The sequence below is a fragment of the Ceratotherium simum genome, chromosome 5, assembly GCF_057802395.1.
Source record: "Ceratotherium simum simum isolate JZ-2026a chromosome 5, ASM5780239v1, whole genome shotgun sequence".
Taxonomy (NCBI): domain Eukaryota; kingdom Metazoa; phylum Chordata; class Mammalia; order Perissodactyla; family Rhinocerotidae; genus Ceratotherium; species Ceratotherium simum.
Window position 1 is genome coordinate 29,493,356 of NC_141904.1, and position 23,052 is coordinate 29,516,407.

The 23,052-nt window shown below is 38.3% G+C and overlaps 1 protein-coding gene across 1 annotated transcript in view; it reads right to left on the minus strand.

The window, feature by feature from the left end:
• The window catches only part of THRB (thyroid hormone receptor beta), a 361,132-nt gene that overhangs the window by 134,021 nt on the left and 204,059 nt on the right, over positions 1-23,052 (minus strand). The window lies entirely within an intron of this gene.

The following is a 23,052-nucleotide window of genomic DNA, read 5'->3' on the forward strand; positions in this document are numbered from 1 at the left end:
AATCTGCTACCTGTAAATGAGTAAGACTCAATTATTTGATACTTGGAGAACCCCCCAAAACAACAAGCCTGTGGTTGCAAAAAATGAAACCAGACTTTGTGCCTTTAGTAGCAATATCCTAAAAGTCCACAAGAGGGCAGTCCCCCTCACAGCAGAAGGGCACCAGAGCGGTAGGTGGGTAGAAGGGAATTATGGGTGCTGAGGTAAACTAATAATACCATCAATCAGAGCTATTATTTTATTATTATTATTTTCAGAGCCATTATTAAGATACTTTCAAGTGATGAGAAGTACTATGAAGAAAATAAAGCAGAGTAATGGAATAGAGAATAACTTGAGGGGAAAGTTAATGGGAACATCACCGAGCAGAGAACTAACACTTGAACAAGAAAGGGTCAGCCGTGAGTAAACTGGGGGAAGAGTATTAGATTTTAAGGAATAGCAAGGGCCAAGGTGGATATGGTCTTGGTCTGCTTGAGGGACAGAAAGAAGGTCAGTGTCATTGGAACATAATGAAAGCAGGAGGTGGAAAGGGGGCTGTGGAGGGAGCACCAGGTTTCACAAGTGACACAGTTGGGATTAGATCTCAGGTCTTTCTGATACCAAGAGTTGGTGCACTGAATTACTATGCTACTCTGAACTCTGTAGAAAAAGCCAGAGGGCACTGATCAAAGCAGTAAAAGTGGCACTTTTTGAAAACAACGTAGGAAACGCCTTAGTGGCTTTCATTAAATACTTCATCAGAATTTACATGTTTTTAGACCTTGAATTTATGAAGAAAAAGCACCAAGATACATATACCTAAATTTATTCAACATTTTATTTCCTAAGAGCTAATCTGGGGCAGGATTTCTATTTATATTCTTTATAGCATTGTATATTAATTAAGATTTATAACAATTATTACCAGCATATTTTATAGGAAATACATCCCAAGATTTATATAGAAGGATGTTCATCGCAGCATTAATGTTAATAAAAATTATAAATTGCATAAATGTCCAACAATAGGGGATTATTTGAATTCATTAGCATGTTTCCAAATGATTAAAATCTTGTTTTCAAAGAATATTAAAGGCTATGTTAAATGCTCATATTGTACTGTTAGAGGCCAAACAAGTAACAAAATAAAAACCATACATGAAGTGTGAATCCAATTTTTAAAACTATACACAGACAAGCAAAATGCTAAAAGAAAACACACCAAAATGATATGAGAATGAATGTCTATGTGCTCTTTACAGTGCTTTTCTGTATTAATTTTTCTAAAGAATGTGTTTTTATAATCATAAAATCAGTGATAAAATTAAATATTTGGCATGGAAGCTTTTTCTTTTATTTTATTTTATTTTATTTTTTTTTGGTGAGGAAGATCGGCCCTGAGCTAACATCTGCCAATCCTCCTCTTTTTGCTGAGGAAGACTGGCCCTGGGCTAACATCCATGCCCATCTTCCTCCACTTTATATGGGATGCCGCCACAGCATGGCTTGCCAAGCAGTGCGTTGGTGTGCGCACGGGATCCAAACCCTTGAACCCCAGGCCGCTGCAGCGGAGCATGCGCACTTAATCGCTTGCGCCACCGCGTGGCCCCAGAAGTTTTTTCTTTTAATTGAAGTAATATTGATTTATAATACTATATAAATTTCAGATGTACTTCATTATATTTCGATTTCTGTGTAGACTACATCGTGTTCACCAGCCAAATTCTGTCATCCATCATCATACACATGTGCCCTTTTACTTACCCCTTTCTCCCTCCCCCCTGGTATGGAGTTTTAATTTTTAAATGTTTCAAAATCTGTGCAGTGCTATTTTTTGTGGATAGAAATTGATGTGGTTTTTGAGATGATAGGGAGCAAAGATCATTTGTGTGAAGCTGGATCATGAGATCTTCTTCCATTAATACTTACTGAATGAACAAAAACATATATTCAAATAAAACAAATCTAAACAAAATATTGCCAGCATCCACCAACAAAGAAAGAATATATCCTCCATATCCTCATCTTAAAAAATGTTGGCCAGGGCCGGTCCCGTGGCTTAGTGGTTGAGTGCTCACGCTCCGCTGCTGGCGGCCCGGGTTCGAATCCCGGGCTCGCGCTGATGCACCGCTTCTCCGGCCATGCTGAGGCTGCGTCCCACATGCAGCGGCTGGAAGGACGTGCATCTATGACATACAACTATCTACTGGGGCTTTGGGGGGAAAAATAAATAAATAAAAATTTGAAAAAAAAAAAAAAATGTTGGCCAAAGGATTAGAAGTAGCTGGCCTGGAGCACTGTAACTCCAACCCCTCCCCCTCTGAGACAATACAGAGGGAAGAAAGTGACTGGGCTGACCCCAGAGACTCTCTAATGATATCTTTAGACTTGGAAAGTAGCCATCTGAGGGAGGTGAAGAGGTAGCCCCGGGAAAAGTCAAGAAAAACACGTTAGGAAACAGTAGCTCTTGTGTATGATCATGGGACGTTGGCAGAGGCAGGGCTCTGACCCAAACGGAGGAAAGAGCTGAGGCCCACAGCCAGAGGATCCACTGAGTTGGTGGAAGGGACCCTGGTTTGGGACATCTCATAGGATTTAGAAGAAGAAGCTAAGCCCAGGTCCCCAGCAAAGATAAAGTAGCATTTATAATGAGATCTCATATTTATAAAATTATTTCTATTTATCTATCCTTCCTTGCTCCTCCTCTCCTACTTTGTACATATGCTTAGAGAAATAATCTAGAAAGAATGTTCTCCCAATATTAGTGCTGGTTATTTCTGGATGGTAGAATTTGGAGTTATATTTTGTTTAATTTCTTATATTTTCTTCTGTTATATTTAAATTTTTACTGTAAATGCTATATTCTATTACATAAACAAGCTATTAAATAATACACATTACTATATTTTATAAAAGCAACATTCTAAAAATAAAAAAAATAGAGTAATTTCTTACACACTCTAGCACTGGCATTATTATGTAAACTCCAGTTGTGAGCAGAATTGTCAGCTGTCTCAGCAGATCTGGCCCATGTCCTCAGGAAATTATACAGTGGGTGGCAGTGACTTAGTCCCACAGAAGTACATGGAATTATGACAATATTGACATACTGCTTCATGACCAATGTACTGTCTTAGTCATTTCTCCACAAGTATGAGATGTTGCCTTCTTACTAATCAATGTTGTTGATCTGAATTAAAGTAACAGAAACATGTAATGCAAATGAGGGAGGGATTAAAGTCATAGTGATTTACTAACATTATCTCGAGGAAAGAGTCGACGTTGCCCTGTATTCAACAAGGGCAGAAGCTCCCACAGCTTATTAAAATGAATTTAAATATATGAATTTATGAATGATATATGAATTTAAATTCATATGAATGAATTTAAATGAATTATGAATTTAAACGAATTTAAATATATGAATTTAAATATATATGACCAAATATATATGACATATATGAGTTTAAATATAAGAAATTAGGCCAAAAATATAAAAAATATATAAAAAATAAGAAAAAATATAAGAGAAACATAAGAAATAGAGGCAAAATGTGTATTACATACATATATGTATATGTATAGGTGTGTGTGTGCATATTATAATATGTATATTATATATTATATATGTATATATAATATGTGTGTATAATATAATTATAATATATATATAATATACAGACATATTTAAATTATTTCTGATTAAGGGTAACAACATCAGCTTCTGTGTTCCATCTCTAGTTTATTCACTTTGCCAAGTAATTTGAACAGAGATGCCCATTTTATTAGTAAGAAATTAAGGATAAAAATTTTTATTTTTGATAGAATAATTTTGGTCCTTCCTTGTTTGGCTTTTTCAGAATTATTTTCTCTCAAAACTATTAATATTTTTTCTTTTTTGCAACATCTAATATATCTGAGCATCAGTGAATTAAACGGTGCTATTTAACTTCTTACGAATGGGTGGGATTTACTCAGATTGGGAAATGGAAAAGAAACTTTTTTTGATGTGATGATATAGATCAGAGTTTTATATTTTGGAAACAGATGGTTCTATTGAAAATGGCAAAAGTTTCAACTGCAACTCTAAGGCAGTATTGCATCTTTCTTTTTCATAATTTGTCTTGCTTCACATCTTTGAAAAGCAAACAGGCCATTAAAAGCATGTATGATGTGCTAGATACTTAACCAGGTTTATTACTGGATGGGGTACAATTTTATTAAACTTTAAACACATTTTAATGAGCTACAGGTGTAATTTATCCTGCAAAACTACAATGAATTACTCACTCCCTGACTGACTTTAAAAATGAAATACAATTGTCAGGTCAGAGATGAGCTGGAAATCCCATCTAATTATCAAAATAACAAGAATGTAAAGGGATCTACGCTGCCATTTAATCAAGTGAGCCTGCAGTCTTGGGTGCTAACATTATGAGCATCTATCTATAATGCCATTAGTCAGGCTGGCTAGAAATTAGATACTTCCCAGCCCTTCCAGCTGGGGCTTAATAGAAGCATTGCTAGCGTCCATGCAATTCTTACAAGGGTCTGAAAAGGAACTGAAGTAGCAGGTAATGATGGGTCAATTCATCAGGACATGGAGATTTAAGTCAGATGGTGTCCTGGAAATTGCACTGGACTGGGAGTTAGCAGGTGTGAATTCTAGCCTCACTTCTGTCCCCAGTCAGCCAGGGGCTCTTGGGCGAGTGTCTTTGCCTGTTGGATCTCTTTGTAAAATGTACAGTCTTGACTAGCTTATTTCTAAAATTCTTTCCATCTTTAACATCCTTTGATTATTAAAAGCATGAGTTTTCATCTAATTTTGCACAGAAATGGTTAAGATTCTACCTATCCAGGGATACCTGACAAGGTTCATTTGTATGATTCAAGAGTGTCAGGAAGGCTCTTTTTTTCAAAATACCTTCTTGCCTGGATGCTCTGGGCTAAGAAATTTTTCTTTTAAAATATACATTCAAAACATAGCCCTACCTAGGCATGTGTGGATAATGACGTCGCTATTTCCTCTGAGTAAATTTTTTTGTTGGATATTTTAGTTTATAAGTATATTTGAGTGTAGGGTGTGATGTGAGTCAGTAAAAAAGTTCTATATACCAAGAGGATATTCAGTTCTGGAGCCAAAATGCCATTCTCTCTTTTACAAAATCAAACCACGATTTTTTTTTTAAACCAGGGAATTTTATACCTGAATCTGTAATGCATGTGTTTTATGAAAATACCAAAGAAATAAGAACTTGTTCTTTTTTCTCTGTTGCACCTCCCAAGATTTGCGGCTCTAGAAAATGAGGGAAAAGACAGTAATGAAGACAAGACGTGGACCTTTCTAGAATGTTCATTCCTGAGTTTGGCTATATTTGGACAGCAGACAGCTGTGGGAACCAATGCTGTGGTGTGAGGTTATTAAAGGGTTTTACCAGGGCAAAGGAGAGTGTCTCTGATGTCCTTTAAGAAGCAGCATTCTGACCTTGACCAGGGAGAAACAGAATACCTTTACAATTTTTTTCCCAGAGATTCTTGTTAGAAGAAAAGATACCCAACTGGGCAAGAATTTCTTTGAATTCCTAGAAGCTCCTAATCTTACCAGATTTGGTAAAAGTCTATTAACTTTCGAGTCCAAAAGAGTGTTCTGGATATTGCCCAGAGCCTAATTTCTCAGTCAAGTACACACTCTGTGTCTCGGTATGTACTATGTGTGCTAAGACAGGAGCACTTTTTTCCTTGAGAAATAAGCTGATTTAATAGCCTGAGTACAGGTTTAGGGGCTCTAGGGAACTTTGTTTCTCAATAATAGAGGTGGAGGGGGAAATATTTATCACGTAGTAAATGATGTAGAGAAAAGAATAAAGGTCTTAAGTCAATGTTTGTATTTAAGCTTAAGATCCTTAAATTAAGATATACTTTCAAATACATCTAAAAATATAGAGTATTTATGTTCAAAGCACAGCTAATAAAAAGAATAATATCTACTTTTGTATTTCAAGTGGTTTGTAAATGTTAGTCTCCTGCAATGCCTGGAGAAAATTTTCTTCTGGTAAGATCCTGTTCACAGATAGTGGGTGAGCAATTATTTGAACTTAAAGAGTTTAATATTTAGACATCCTCCAGTAGTAACTAAATCAGTTAACTCACTGGAAATTTTCAAGGGGATAGACAAATCATCATAAAGATGCCCAGCATTCAAGTTGTTCAACAATAAAATTCTTTTTTTGCTATTTTATCTATTTTATCCTAAGTCCATGGTTTTGAAAGCTTTTTTTCTTTCCTTCAAATTAAAACTATGGGAAGCCCAGTAAGTAAAGCAGATTCACCTAGAGAAGCATTTATTCAAGATGGAGGTGGGGGGCTGGCCCCGTGGCTTAGCGGTTAAGTGCGTGTGCTCCGCTATTGGCAGCCTGGGTTCGGATCCAGGGCGCGCACTGACGCACCGCTTCTCTGGCCATGCTGAGGCCGCGTCCCACATACAGCAACTAGAAGGATGTGCAGCTATGACATACAACTATCTGCTGGGACTTTGGGGGTAAAAAATAAATAAAATTATTAAAAAAAAAAAAAAGATGGAGGTGGGGAGGACTAGGGGTGGGAGGGAGGCTGGAACTTCATCTGCCTCCCGCTCTGGGCACCTGTGTCAGCATCTACACGAACTGCTGCGACATCCTGGGGTTCTCTGTAACATGCCTTTGTTCTAGAACTGACCAGAAGCATGAGCATTGCCTGGGGGCTTGTTAGAAATGCAGAATCTCAGGGTCCACCCAAGACCTGCTGAATTAGAATCTGCGGTTTTCACAAGATCCAGCGATTTGCAGGCACCTTGAAGTTTGATAAGCACTGGCCTAGAAGAGAGAGAGATTTCACAGAAAAAATGGGAGAGATGAAGGACTCTACCAGTGATTCTCAAAGTTACTGCATCAGAATCATCTGCAGGGCTTATTAGAACACAGACTGCTAGGTCTCCACCTCTAGAGTTTTTGATTCTGTAGGTCTGGGACGGGTCCCCAGATTTTTATTTCTAACAAGTTTCCAGGTGATGCTGATGTTGCTGGTCCAGGTACCACACTTTGAGAACCATTGGTATACACCATTTTATCTCTACTTCCTTGCCTCTCACCTTCTGCCTCCCTTCCTATCAATTTCCCTTGCCTGCCTGCCCAACTGCTTCTCCCCTCTTCTCTTCCCCCTTCCTCTCCCCTCCCCTCCTCTCCCTCTCTTTCTTATCATTTGGGAGAACAATAGAGTGAATATTCAGTTTCAATTTGCTGTCGATACTCATCTCTCACCTCATTTAAGGCTCTGAGGGTTACAAAAGTGATGCTCATCAATCTAGCCCTCAGGTGTTTTCAGTTATTTAGGGCAGATAAAACGAGTACACAAATATCTACAATACAAGGTAAAAAAAAGACAAACGCCCTAGAGGAGATCCACATAAAGTGCTAAGCAAGTAACAGGAGAGGGTTGAAAAATCTCAATTCCTTCATTTAGTAGAATAAATTTAATCTTTCTGAGATAATTCAGGGTCTTGGGCATTCAATAAGGATTTATTGAACTAAAAATTTTGAACATCAGAATAACAAATGATTAACAAATAATAAAAGTACCATTATCGCAGTTCTGAGCTCTCTAGAATAAATCTGGATTTTGTACACTTTTTCTACAGGTATAAATATGGACAGTACAGAGTAACAGGTTGAATTTTAGTTCTTAGGTTTCTCTCATTTGCTTCTTATAAAAATTCAATAGTGGAATTCATGGTTACATGAGGGTACTAGCTATTTTAATTCTAGGTAACGAGGTTTTACCCTACATTGATTATGCTTTCTCTATGGCAGCCTGAATGATATAAAAAAATAGGATGAAAAAGTCAGGCACATGATTTGTTATACTACTAGGAGGAGGGGACCAGTTACTATTTGTATGAATTCTTTTTTTTTAAATTGGTCAGGACATCATATTTTATATTATATCTCTGAATATATTTTTGACAAACTGTAGTACAATCTACTTGTAATAAAATGTATGGAGGGGGCCAGCCCCATGGCTTAGCAGTTAAGTGTGTGGGGTCCGCTACTGGTGGCCCAGGTTCGGATCCCAGGCGCGCACTGATGTACCGCTTGTCAGGCCATGCTGTGGCGGCGTCCCACATACAGGAACTAGAGGGACACGCAACTATGACATACAACTATCTACTGGGGCTTTGGGGAGAAAAGGGGAAAAAAGAGGGAGGAGGATTGGCAATAGATGTTAGCTCAGGGCCGGTCTTCCTCAGCAAAAAGAGGAGGATTGGCATGGATGTTAGTTCAGGGCTGATCTTCCTCACACACAAAAAAAAATGTATGGAGGAACACAGCCCATAGCTGGTTCAGAGGCAGGGGGTCCTCGGGAGAAGGAAGGGAACACCCAGTGACTTCCAGTGATCTCCTGGGCTAGTGGACACTTGTCCATGCCCAACAGGGGAATGCATTTACATGGAGCTGGAGCTCTGCCTTTTATTTTCCTTCTTCCACTGAGTGCCAATGTTCCAGCTCAACCAACGGTGGCATACCAGACCCAACACAACCTTCTGCAATGAAGTGTCTATTACGAGACTGGCCATAGGTATCTTTGTCACGCATAGTTAAAAGACTGTAGTGTCAAGTCCTTTAGCAAAATGGTGAAAGGCATAGTTAGGAGCAAACTTCTCGCTGGGCTGTAATCTGCTTGTTAGATTCCACTCTCACTGCCAGAATGAGTGTTTGCCTCTGAGAGATACCCAAGAAGATATGCTTTCACTAAGCCAGGGCTCAATAGGTGTGATTCTAGTGAGGCCCAGAATAGCAAGGGTTGAGATCCGCTCAGCAGGGAAAGAAAGGGGCACCAGCAAAAGGAAAGATGATCCCAATAAGTCAGGAGCACAAACGAAATGCAAGTGGTAGAGGAGCAGATATTAAGGAGGGTCCATAGGACCCGAGCTACATTAGCAGGAGAGGGAAGATGGAACCACAGGGGAGAAGGTGCTTTGACACTGTGGGCTCTGGGAGTTCTGACTTTTTACACAGCCCATATAAATACTGAAGAAGCCAGAGAGATCCATCGGCCAACAGACAACCCCTTAAGTCAAAAGAGAAAATGGGAGTTATTTTTAAGTGGAGTGTGGCAGAGTTAGAGTTTAGAGGAAGGCATGACATAACAAAAGCTGTTTGCATTTTATTAGCTAAAATTAGCATTGAGAAGATATCATTGCAAAAGATGCCTTTTCAAAATGTTATGAAAAGAAATGGGAGAGGTCCACAATACAGATTTAGCCCAAGGCCCTGGGTACCTCTTATTTTCCAACGTGAAGCCCTGGAGAGAGCTGACTTGGACTTAAAATCATTGTGGGTCACAGAACAGCAGGCAACACATCTCAGGCAGACTCATGGTACAGACCCTTGAGACAAATTTGTTAGTCATTTTTCCTTAAAAAGAAGTCTGTTATTTTATTCTCTTTGGAATTGAAGCATTCTACAATTAGAAAACAGGTTTAACTGTTATTTTAAACACACCCAAAGTACCCCAATGTAACACAATGTCATTCTAGGGGAATAAATTACCAGTCTGCTAGAAGGTTTGCTAAATGGTCTTGTCTGAGTATCAGTCCTGGGTGATCCTCAGGGTTGGTCACCTTCACAGAATTTTTGAACAGGGAAGCTCTTGCAGTTTATCTGGTTCGACCCTCATACTTTCTACTCAAGGAAATCGAGGGCTTTAGAGGGTGAATGAGTTGGTCCAGCTTACACGGTTAGCTGGTGGAGGACACAGGGCTAGAACACGGGTTTCTCGACTCCATTTCTTTAAAATGAGCACTTCCAAATGTTACTCATTCAAGAATAACTTTCATAATTTTGGCCATATCTGAATAACAACTGTATTGATATTTTCCTCCAAATCAACTTACACTTTTTTAAAACTTAAATTCATTGAAAAAGACAACTTTATATCACTACTCTAAACAAAAAACCTGTAGGGGTTGTCAAAAATATAGAAAATGAAATAATGCTCTTAATTTGTAGCTAGATATGGTTGTTGAGGAACAAACCAGTAGCCTGAAGCCTGATCGCTGTTGCAGCGAGATGGGCAGGAGTTAAGAGTTGGTAAGGGTAATTAGCACAGCACGGCTGCTTTGGCTTTGAACTAATCAGACTGGAAGTGAATTGAGAGGGCCTGTTCGTGTCCATGCCTCATCCTTTCCTGCCTGCAACTATCCAGGGCCCAACTAAAATCATCTCCTAGATCACCAGGAGTGCAGAGTCCCCATCTTGAGAACAATACAACAATATTCTATGTTGCACATACTTTGTGAAAGAAAGAATAATCTCTAGACTTTCTGGTCTTATTTCAAACATCAGCCTTAACAGGATATTTTAAAGGCTCTTTTCACTTTAAAGACTTGGCATCTTCTCACTAAATCAAAATTTATGTACCCCAGAGCACCTATATTAATTTCTAACACACACCAGGGTACTCAATGCATTTGTTAAGAAAATGAATTGATGATTTATAGTTTTAATTACACTTGACTTCTATGACAAATTTTCTTTCTTTGATTTGTTCATATGGAGAGTCTTTGCTTAAAATAAATTATGTTGTATTATAGAAATTCTGTAACTGGTGATGCCTGGCAAAGCTATAAAATTATTTCAGATATAACATAGTACAAGAAAACAATTAGTTGGACAATTAAAATCCCACAAATCTATTTCAGAACGAACAATTTCAATAACTAGGTAAGAAAAAAAATGGCAAGTTGAAAAGACTATTAGCTGAGATGAATTGCACTTGACTTTATGGGTACATTTAGTGTCATAAGCAGTGGCAGAAGATGAAAACAACAGAAAAAAATGCATTACAATAATTGGAATTGCTTGTTACTGGGTGTCAGTAACCTTTACATCAGAGAGCCACAGATTTTTAAAATGTTTCGTGTGACTAATGTGGCTGGAGGAAGGCGGTGTGGTACAGCAGATAGTATATGAATCAGATGGATCTGGATTACAATCCCCACTTTGCTGCTTACTGTGGTATAAATTTAGAAAGTTATTTAACCTTTTTGAATTCCAGTTTCCTCAATTGTAAAATGGGAGTGGGGGCAGTGATACCAACCTGTTAAGTCTGTAAGATGAGTAATATTTATTGCATGTGCCTGGTGAATAGTAAACCCTCATTAAGTGAGAGCTGGTATGATTATAGTGGTTAAGGGTTTGTTATGGTTAGAAGATGTTGGCTACTTACTAATAACTGAGCTCTATAATTTTTGGATGGATAGGATCGTGGGCCACTTGAAATTTCACAATACACTGTGATCGGTAAGTGCTTGCAGGGTTTTGTCTTAGTTCCAAAAAAGATTGTCATTAATTTATGATTGCTAACATGTTGTCTTCAGTCAAAAGATGGTGATACCGCCTAACTCTTAGTTGGGGATAATTTTTTCCCTGGCAAAGAATTTTTGATCACTTAATCACACTTTGATCAAAACCATACCCACACAAGTCAAGGGAAGAGAACCAAACTAACTTCCTTTCTGGAAGAATTAGGTCATGATCACACTAGTTTCTTTTTGCCATCACATTCTGTCCAGCTGTAGTCATACTTTGTTGTGACCATGAATATCAATTCAGATCCTTGGTCGCTAAGCAGTTTCTTTTTAAAATTTCACTGAATTATTTTATTATATCCACTGAATTATTTTACTGTGTTCATGGTCTTTTTTCCTATTAAAGTTCATTGACCTCTCACCTATTCTTAGACCATCGGGATCCAAAATAGCAAAGAAAATTAAATATTCTGTCTCTAAAAAATAACCATTGGTTCCAAATATTTGTGTTGACTCAGAGTTTCAGATGATTCAATATATGACGTCATCATCTGGAACTCCTTTATCCAAATTCTGTTTACAAATGAAGAACCAGTGGGAAGCATGCACATATACATGTATTTTTTTTCCATAGAAGGAATGTAACAGGTTGCTCTGAATTGAACACCCTCCTCCCATAACTCAATTCTATATCCATGAGTTGTCAACAATAATTTTAGTATTTGCATGGGTTGTTAACTTGAAAATCTTTCATTTATTTAACAAATTCTGAGCACCTATGATGTGTCAGGCACTCTTTTAAGTGCTTGTGATCCATTAGTGAACAAAGCAGACATCCCTGCCTCCTAGAGCTTACATTCTAGCAGGTGACCATTCAGAAGTCTCTTCAATAATACTCAAGTAGAATATAACATGAATTAATCTATCTCATCACCACAGGGATATGGTCATAATTGGAGAGTAAGAAGAAATCATACGATAAGAGGCCAAACACATACTCCATGCATCATCATTCTCAGACCTGTGCCCATCAGTGATAGAGTGCTCCCTGCTTCACAGCAAAATGAGAAGAAAAAGGGCAACACGATATAATATATATGTGCATAATTCCTTATTGGTAATTTCAAAATCTAAAAATGTCTGAAAACTGAAAGTTTTTTCATAACTTATTTGGTAGTAATGACCCGATCTCATATGGGTGTTCTATAAATCTTTATTGATTCAACTTAGTGTGAATATTTGTATATTTCATTGCAGAAGTATTAATTTGTTTGATACAGCATGGAATGTTCCCTCAGATGCCACAATACCACCTTCATACCATTCTGGAACCTCCTCCTCATCAAAAATATCTGAATTCTAGGACTTGTCTGGCAAGGATTTTGGATAAAGGACTGTGGACCTGTATGTATGTATCTTCGTAAGGTTGCCAACCATATTTTCTTGGAAAGGCCTATCCTTTTTTTCTGATATTGTCGTTCTTGCTTTTGGGGATATTAAAATATTCTTTCTTTATACGGTGATAGCAGATAGTAAATGTTGGTTTGTTCTGTTTTCAAATACTTTTATTTGGCAAAATAGAAAGGTTGGCAATCCTCTATTTCTTTTTAAACATGATACGCATCTGTGAAATGTGAAATTCAGGGTGACACTGACCTAGTCTAGCAAGCCTGCTTCTTAGTCACTCATATTCCACCCTCAATCCATCTGCCCTATTATTTAATTATTATAGTTCTTTAAATTGACCCACTTAAAAAATGACTAAAATAAACTTCTTTATAAATAAAATGGAAAACCAGTATAATTTTCCATAAATGGGAAGTCACTGAAAAATGAATATGGTAGAAACAAGACAATATCTCTTGGTCCACCTAAAAGCACCTGGGAATCTAGCACATGCTTCTATGCTTGAAATGGGTCAGCTATAAAGCATTTGAGGTTTCTTTCTATGTGATTGTTAACCTTCATCTCTCCAAAGACAATTTAATTTTCTTTCATTCTGACTTGTGAGGGTAAATCATGGACCACCTTCCAAGTATTTCATATATCCTACAATGACAATCAAGTCATGTCTTGGATTTGTTCCCCACGTGGGTGGTTATGGTTACACTTTGATCTCAACTGCCCCAGTGTAGCCTTGGATTTCTTTGCCCTTTCAAGGGTACAGCCCAATGCTTCTCAGACTCTAACATGCACAGGATTCTACTGAGCCCCTTGTTAAAATGCAGACTTTGCCTCAGCCGGTTTGGGGTGGAGTCTGAGAGTCCCATTTTCTACAAGCTCCCAGGTGATGCTGATGCTGCTGGTCTCAGGACCACACTTGAGTAGCAGTGGTGTCTTTGGCATTGAGAATGTCAGGGCTGACTGGAAAGGTGGGATGGACTAGATTATCTTTGGAGATTTTCTCTGTTCTTCTTTGGCCTGTGATTTCAAAGAGTGCTTTCCTGCGAGTGACTGGGAGAGCACAGCCTTAAGTTATTTTTATTTCCATTCAGTAATTGAGTCTGTGGCAAACTGATTTTTCCTAATCTCCAATTCTCTTCATCTGATGGTACTTACAACAGGCCTAATAGTATATACGACATTGAAATACTGTTTATATGGACTTAAATTATAGAACATTCAGAGCAAAACACAAAGGGATAAGCAATTAAGGTTAACTGGGGAAGCAAATTATGTTAAGTATTTTTAAGTTTCTATAGATTCATTTGTGGTCTCTTTCTTTGTGGGTTACATACATGCATAATATTATCTAACTTTTTAAAAAAACTATGTCACAAAACCAGGAATGAATGTATGCATAAATAATTTGTAAAGCCTTTGTAATGATGAGTTTTGATGACTCTCATTCCTTCCCATTTCCCTCTCCTTCTTTCCAACTTGTCTATTTCTCTTTTTTATTGTCATAATCCAAAGCATTTATATCCCAGTTGTGACATACAAAGCAGTTGAAATTCACAGTGTACCTGCCTAGAGAGACTGAAGCAAAGATTCATCATATTTAGTTCACTGCAAAATACCACATTGTTGCTCTCCTAGTTAGTGGGTATTGGCTAATTACATTTTAAGAAACATTGAGCCTAACAGAAAATTGTACTGCCAGAAAAGGTTTCACTGAAATATTTTATAGTATTTGCTTTTCCATTTATTTTTATATGAGAGAGAGGGTTTTTATACTCTCCCTGTGCTCAGGTTTATACTTATGAAAAGTATAATATATAAACTCTAAATATATGTGCATATATTAGAATTTGGGCATCAATCTATTTTTCTTTCTTTTTTTTTTTTTTTGGTGAGGAAGATTGTTCCTGAGCTAACATCTGTGCCAACCTTCCTCTATTTTGTATGTAGGATGCTGCTACAACATGGCTTGATGAGCAGTGTGTAGGTCCGTGCCTGGGATCCGAACCCGCGAACCCGGGCCGCCAAAGCAGAGCGCACAAACTTAACCACTATGCTACCAGGTGGCCCCTCAATCTAGTTTTTCTGTATCTGTCCATCTACTTATAGATTGAAGAAAAAGCGAGAAACAGCAACCAAGAAAGTCAGCTTCTTCACTTAGTAGTGGAGTAACTACAATCTCTCTGAGCCTCCGTTTACTCATCTGTAAAAGGGGATAATTAGAGTCCTTACCTTATTGTGGGAGAATGAAATGATGTAATTCATACAATGTACTTAACACTGAGCCCAGATCACTGAGCTCAATACAACTATTATTCTTCTATTATCCCATGGGAACAGACGCTATTGTTCCTCCAACACGCTCTGGGGTTTTCTTCTAAGGAAAATTTGAGCCATTGTTTGTAGAATCATTACTTAGATTTTGAGAACAACAGGATTTTTGAAGGACAGAGTTGACTTTTAAAAATTTATTTTCTCAATTTATACTAAATAATAGTGCAACTTTGGGCAAGTCAACCTCTTTTGGTCTAATTTTATTTTTTTCTATCTGTAAAGCGAAGGTATTGGACTAGATGGCCTATAATAAGAAATATATTTTGCGTTGAGGCACTTCCCCACCACATACCCCAAAAGAAAAGTTTCCTGAAACAATATTTAACCTTTCTATGAGAGATGCATCTATTATTTTTCATTAAAATAAGCAGTTGGATATGACCCATGTAATTCATTTTACACTTACTCTTTGTCCCAACTTGCAGTTTGAAAACCCTGGACCAGACGATCTCTCTGCTTCTGTTTTTGCCAGCAGCAGCAATCTCCACTTCCAGTGGGTTGTAAATAGAACACTTTTGAGGACTAAAGTAGCTTTCCACTAGGATATTCTCTAACCTGAATTTTAGTACCAGCTTTACTTTCAGTCCAAAGCACTCCGTTTTTTTGCTCTCACATAATGTACTGTTTATGGATTTGTAAACCAAGACTCAGGGAGTCCAAGTGATATGCTCTTATTAGAGAACGTGAAATCTTCCCAGGTCTTGGCCTTTGCTCTTCCCAGCAAACCACTTGGTTCCTGGCTGGGACTTTCCTCTTCCAAATATATATATATTTTTTTGTGAGGAAGATCAGCCCTGAGCTAATATCCATGCCAATCCTCCTCTTTTTGCTGAGGAAGACTGGCCCTAAGCTAACATCTATTGCCAATCCTCCTCTTTTTTTTCCATTTTTCTCCCCAAAGCCCCAGTAGATAGTTGTATGTCATAGTTGCACATCCTTCTAGTTGCTGTATGTGGGACGCCACCTCAGCACGGCCAGGCAAGCCGTGCGTTGGTGCGCACTCGGGATCCGAACTCGGGCCGCCAGCAGCGGAGCGCGTGCACTTAACCGCCAAGCCATGGGGCCGGCCCCTCCAAATATTTTTGAAACAGGAAGTTTGCATCTTGAGTTTCAACACAAACATAAATGTTTGTTTGGAAAAGGAATATAGAAAACAACATGTAGCAGTCATTTTAAATTCACACAAGGATAAATAAAATGTTATATTATAGTCTTCAACAACTAAAAGTTAATTTAAACATTATGTTTAAAAATGTTCTGCTGGTTTGCCCAAAGCATTAATAATCACTTCTAAATTTATGAAACTTTTAAAATTGAACAACACCAACTGGTCTCACTTTCTTAATCTGTTAATGAAGAAGTTCAAACGGGTAATCTCTGAGGACACTTCTGGCTCCTTTTAAGAATGTTCTATTTTGAAAGGCCAGCCTACAGTAAGGCACCTTTGCTGAAAATTTACCTGCTGCTGAGAACTTTATTGTCTGAGAGTTTCTCTTCTGAGGGAGAGGAAGTCAAGGAAAAAGAAACTGCCAAGGATTCTGAGAGCCTTTTTTACGTCATCACCCCTCAAAGTGCTTTTTGGCCACATTTCTATTTCTTATTTGGCTCTGACCTGAGCAGGATGGAAATGCGTGTTTTTGTTTAAGTTTTTGAGAGCAACCTAACTGTGTGACGGACTATTGCGGGCTTCTTTTCTGCCACCTTCTTTGGACTTGAGGGACTACCCGGGAGACGACAACGAAATGCAGTCGCTCTCAGCCTTTGGTGTGAGGCTGAATCACCTGGGGACTTTAAAACAGGACTCGAAAGACCAGGCTATGCCCTTTGAGATCCTGATTCAATAGGTCCCGCTGCCCCTCCTGCAATCCTCTACATTTTGAAAACGCCGTCAGCAGGTGATCTGATGTACACCAGAGGCTGAATAACCACTGGACTTAGACACATCAATGGGCTTTGTACTCACCCCTAAACTGCCTCTTTCCCAGGAACTGAAATGTCCAGGGACTGCAAGAGAAGAAAGGAGTCTGGGAAATCTCCCTATATTCTTCTATTTCTTTTATTAACCTCCTTTTCATGCTCTTATAGACAGCCTTCTGAGTTAAGCCACTATCACATTTGGAGACTTAAGGCCAAATTCACTTCACTAAGTAGTACTGTTTTTGGCAGTTTCTAAACCATTTTTCAAATGTTGCCAGTTAGTGTATAATAATTGATATTCACATTGTACAATTGGTTGATGAATGAACTTTTAGGTAATTCATTGGAAAGCTTTCATCATTAGCTCTAAATAATCAAGTCAATTATTCATTCATTTATTTATTCATTCATCCTTTATTAAAGAGTGAATGCATTCACCAGACATTTATTAAGCACTTAGAATACTGCAGTGATTAACAGCCTGAGATCAAGGATCTCTCTGGGTTCAAATTCAGCTCCCATCATTTTTTTCAACTTTTTGACCTTGAACAAAGTATCTAACCGTACTCATCTCAATTTCCTTATCTGCAAACAGGAATAATGATGGAACACGCCTCATTGGCAGTGGTATGAGAAAACGAACTTGAAAACACAGCACAGTGCCTAGGACGTGACAGCTATGCAGCCAAGGTTAGCCCTTATTTTTATCATAACATATAAGGCACTGGGCTAGGTCCTGAGAATACAAAGATGGATAAGATTAGATGATTTAGAGAACACAAGTGAGTAGTCCAACACCAATTGATACATGGAGTAAATGTGCAGGGAACACCTGGGTGGATTCAATGTCTATTGGGGGTGAGTCAGAGAGGGAGAGTAGTATGCACTTAGGGAAGCCTGAATGATACAATGTTGGAGTAAAGTTCTGAAGAAAAATTGGTAATCAACCACAAGCTATAAAAAAAAAAATTCACTCTTGTCTCTTATATGGTTAATTACATACCATTTATAAAAATTATATGGATACTTTCAAAAAACATATTTCAAATTCTTAAGTTTTCAGTAATTATTTTTTGGGGGAGAGGGAACGAGTTATCAATTCCATGGCTTCTAAAGGGAAAAGGAAAAGAAAATAACTCACACCTATAGCAGAAATAGCTGTCAAGAATGCTGTAGAGGAGATTCCTGTACCAGGGTTGTAGGGTGGCCTGGACCAGTAGTTCTCAACAAGGAAGGGTTTTCCCCCCAGGGGATATTTGTCAATGTCTGGAGACATTTTTATTGTCATGACTGGGGAAGGACATCTACTAGCATATAGTGGGTAAAGGCCAGAGATGCTGCTAAACATCCTACAATACACAGGACAGCTCCCCACAGCAAAGAATGATCTGGATCAACACGTCAATAGTGCCAATCAAAATCAGTGATTCTCAAACTATAGTGTGCACCAGAATCACTGGGAGAGCTTGTTAAAACCCACATTGCTGGGCCCCACACCCAGAATTTCTGATCCATGAGGTCTGGGGTGGGACCCAAGAATTTGCATCTCTAACAAGTTCCCAGGTGATGCTGATACTGCTTTGAGGACCACACTTTGAGAACCACTGGTTTATATAACCTCTACATTCATTTTCAAATTTAAAATATCTGAATTATGTGAATTTTTTTGATTTACACAAAAATTTGAGTGGAAAGTTACCAAAGTTATATTTATTTCATTTACCAACAAGGGCCAGTAAGTTAGTTATAGAAATCTGTAGAATTAAGCTAGTAATAAAATTTAAAAAGTAAGTCTTCAGGGCCAGCCCAGTGGCGTAGCAGTTAAGTTTGCGTGCTCCGCTTTGGCGGTCCGGGGTTTGCAGGTTCTGATCCTGGGTGCGGACCAATGCACCGCTTGTGAAGCCCATGCTGTGGCGGCGTCCCATATAAGGTAGAGGAAGATGGACATGGATGTTAGCCCAGGGCCAATCTTCCTCAGCAAAGAGAAGAGGATTGGCAACAGATCTTAGCTCAGGGCTAATCTTCCTCACACAGACAAAAATAATAATAATAAAAGTAAGTCTTCAATGTGCTGCCCCAAATTTCAGCTGCTTCCTTTTGGTTTCTTTTCCCTCAATGGCTTTCTTGGCCAAAGTAATGTCACATTTAAGTTCTGGGTATAAAAAACTACTGTCACTTTTTCTAAAATTCAAGTTTGTTACAATAAGTCAGCCCTTTGGCATTTACCAAATAATCAATTTTTTCCATTAAGTGGTAACATCATTCATAATGCATTTTCTTGCCAATAATTATGCCTTGATATTTGTACCATGCATGGATATATTTTTATTAAGCTTGATTTTCCTTCCAAATAGGCAGAAGTCTGGTTCTATTCTTCTCATTTTAAAAGGGATTTGGGGATTTAAGGTGGGTTAAAGGAATCCATAATGATGTTGGACCACAGAAGATAGGCATGAAAATTAAGGAGACCAGAATTACAGAGCACAAAATGGAAAAGATTCATAATGCCTTGCAAGTACACTTATTCACTTTCTTACTAATTCACTATTTTTTTAGTCAATAAAATATCTGAATTATTTAAAGGCTGTTATGGTGTCCGGCTAATCTCCATTTTCAGCACTGAGAGAAACAGGCATAAAGTATACTACAAAGAAACTGGATAAGAGAAATGAAAAATAATTTGAGCATTGTTAAAATTGATAAGATTTGCTAAGAGAGGTTGTGTAAGGTATGAAAAATCAAGCAGATTTCATTTTATTTGTGAAGTCTGAGAACGTTTTGCCCAAAGTCAGGGGGACAGAAGACTTGGCCTTTAAAGCTTGGCTCAGCATCTCCAGGAAAAGCCCATTTTTGCTTCTTGAATAGGCAGCAGAATATTATACTTTGTACAAAAGGATAACATATTTTTCATTTAAAAAGAATCCCGAATTATGGAAAAGGAGGACATACTATGTCCCAACCTCTATTTAAGTCACAACGTTTGAGAAAACAAGTAAAAAAAAAATCAGTAATCTCATTGTATTGAAATTATATTTTTATTTATCTCTCACTGCCTACAGATTCTTAACAGGCAGAAACCTTATCTCCAACTGCCTGTAATTCCAGCAACCAGCACAGCACCTGAAGTCTCAGGTGCTCAGAACTGCTCACTGAATGAATATGCACCATCTATTCCTTATATTTACACTTAAACCTTCAGCTTTCACAGGACATAATTTGATTGGTTCCTTGATTCTGTAAGTGGAAAACTGGAAATATTTATAACAGGAAAAGTGAACATGTGGACTTGTCTAAGAGAAAAATAAAAACTCCTAATATTGAAAAACATCTGGAAAATTAATAAGAGAGAGGAGAATCAATGAAGGAACCTGCAAATTCTGCAGTCTCAGTTTTGACCGTTATCAGGAGCTCTCTCCCCAAGCATTGCAATGGGCTCTTCTGCCACTTTTATATTAATTCAGAACTTTGTATTTCATCCCCACATTGCTTTGTAAGACAATAATTTCAATGCACTGAAAATGCTGCTTCTTTTCTTCTCATCACTCTCCTCTTACCCATCTTTGGGGCTTCAAGTACGTGGGGTTCTTAATCTGTGGTTCATGGGCCACAGTCTCCAAAATGTCCAGGGATGAAGTTCTATTTCAATATAATTAATTTCCTTTGTAACCCTATGTAGTTTACTTCAGACATTTAAAAGCGCTATCTGAGAAGGGGTCCATAGGCTTCACCAGATAGCCAAAGGGGTCCATGGCACAAAAATGGTTACAAACACCAGGCTCCCTTGGCTGAAGGATGCTTATCACCTTTTCTTCCACATAAGCTATAGAGCCAATTTCTCATGCCACATATATATTTTATTTTCTTCCCAGAAGACTATCCATCTTCTATCCATCTTCCACCTAACTCCCTGATTATTTCCTAGGTCTCAAATGGAACTAAAATTCCATAGAAAACACTACTGCTATCTTTTAAGCAATTGCTAAATTATCATCTATTCTTAATCTAGAGTAAAAGGAATTTTGTATTACATTGACTATTGAAGTTAGAAGCTTTTTAGCATTTTTTAATGTTCATTTGGAGGGTTTTTTATGCCTTGTTATGGGCTGAGGTTTGTGTCCCCCCAAAATTCATATGTTGAAGCTCTAACTCTGGGACCTCATGATGGAATTAGTGCTGTTATAAGAAGAGGAAGACAGAGATCTGTGTCCACATGCATACACCAAGCAAAGGCCATGTGAGGACATAATGAGAAGACCACCGTCTGCAAACCAGGAAGAGGGTCCTTATCAGACACCAAATTTGCTAGCACGGTGATCTTGGACTTGGGACTTCCCAGCCTCCATGACTGTGAGAAATAAACTTCTCTTGTTTAAGCCACCGAATCTGTGGTATTTTGTTATAGCAGCCTGAGCTGCCTAAGACATGCCTATTCTCATTTACAAGCCTTTATCAGCAATGCAGTGTTCACTGATACCAACGTGCACTTATAAAATAGTAATTCTCTAAAGAAAGAATTATTTTTTTAATATTATTTTTTCAGCTTGCTTCAAGAAGATGCCTATAGATGCAAAGAAAGAAAGAAATCCCAGACATGCTCCATTTCTTCACTGCTCAACCCTATCACCATCATTAGCTAAGAGGCAAGGGAAGAATTTTGTGTACAGCTGATTTAATGCATATGGTTTGTTTCAGCCTCAACTATTAGGTTCCTCTCCTCTAAACATCTCAAAAATCTGCATTTGGACAAACGTTTAGATCATTTGTAGATATAGCTGAAAAATGTCGATGTACTCTGGCTGAGCTCACTCAGGTCCAGCTCAACGCATTTCACTAGCAGCTTTGTTTATTCGTGTTGCAACCAGAACAGTTTCAAGGCTTACTACCATGATGTGACTAGAAGAAATAAAAATTTTATATCGAAACAAAATATCCTCATCGCAACATCTCTCTCTTCCTGTGAAAACACCATTCTTTAAACCTTTCTCTCAGTGGTGAACAACCATGTTTAGATGAAGCAGTGCATATTCTACATTTCTGACCACTAGCCAGGGTGGGTTGGGGTGCAGAACCAGGAGGAACACAAGAATGGCGTTTAAATGGTCTTTCTTACTTTCAATTTCAGTGTGCTCCTGTAAATGAAGAAATTCAAGATCTAGCTTGACAGAAGTTGAAGTTGGGTAAATTCCACTGAATAAAATTCAACATTCATGAGCCGTAGGTACTCAAGCAAACTTTTAAAGGCCCTGCAGCTTGTGGTGGAAATCCAGACTCTTCTTGAGAGCTTCTGGAATATCCTGTATAACCCGCAGAGGCATGCAGGGAGTTTTACACAGCCACCTTCGATAGGTTTCCTTTTCATATTCTTTCATTTGCCACCGAATACTTCTGCGTGGCTTCCCCCACCTGGTGCCCTCTCCTTTACTCAGATCTAAGCCCTGCACATTCACCACAAATATCAGACTCCTTGGCCTGCAGAGACTTAAAGAGGGCCCTCACCCCCTTTGCATTAAGTGTTTACTGATTGGAAACAGAAAAGGAACCCAGTAGTTGGACTTAATGTTTGTCACATTATTTTCACGTATCTTATTTAATGCTCGCATCCATTCTAAGAGCAACGTAGGCCAAGACTAGTTTTCTTAGCTTAGAGAAGCAGAAAATCAGTCATAGGGAAGCATAACTGCAACTAGGCCACTGTCTCCTGGTTTGTGGGTAAAATGAGAGTCACCCTTGGGGTTCCGATGCCCTGACGAATACTCTTCTAGCTCTTCCTGGTCCATCGGAGAGAGACGAGAAAAGTAACTTTTAATGGGAAAGATGTTCCAGCTTTATTCTGCAATCCTTGAGAATGCCCAAGAAGTTTTATCAGCAGGAACTTCTCTTGATGGCTTTTTAAGTGTTTTCTGCATGGTGTGGGGAACAGGAAACTATGAAGGCAGAATACCTGCAGTGGCCCCTTTGAAGTTAAACTTGACATTGCATCGAAGGAAAACAGTTAAAATTTAGGCTCCTGGACTGATTAGATCCAGTCCACTTTCTGTTGTCATCTGAAAAATTCCCATCCTACTTTGGCATGA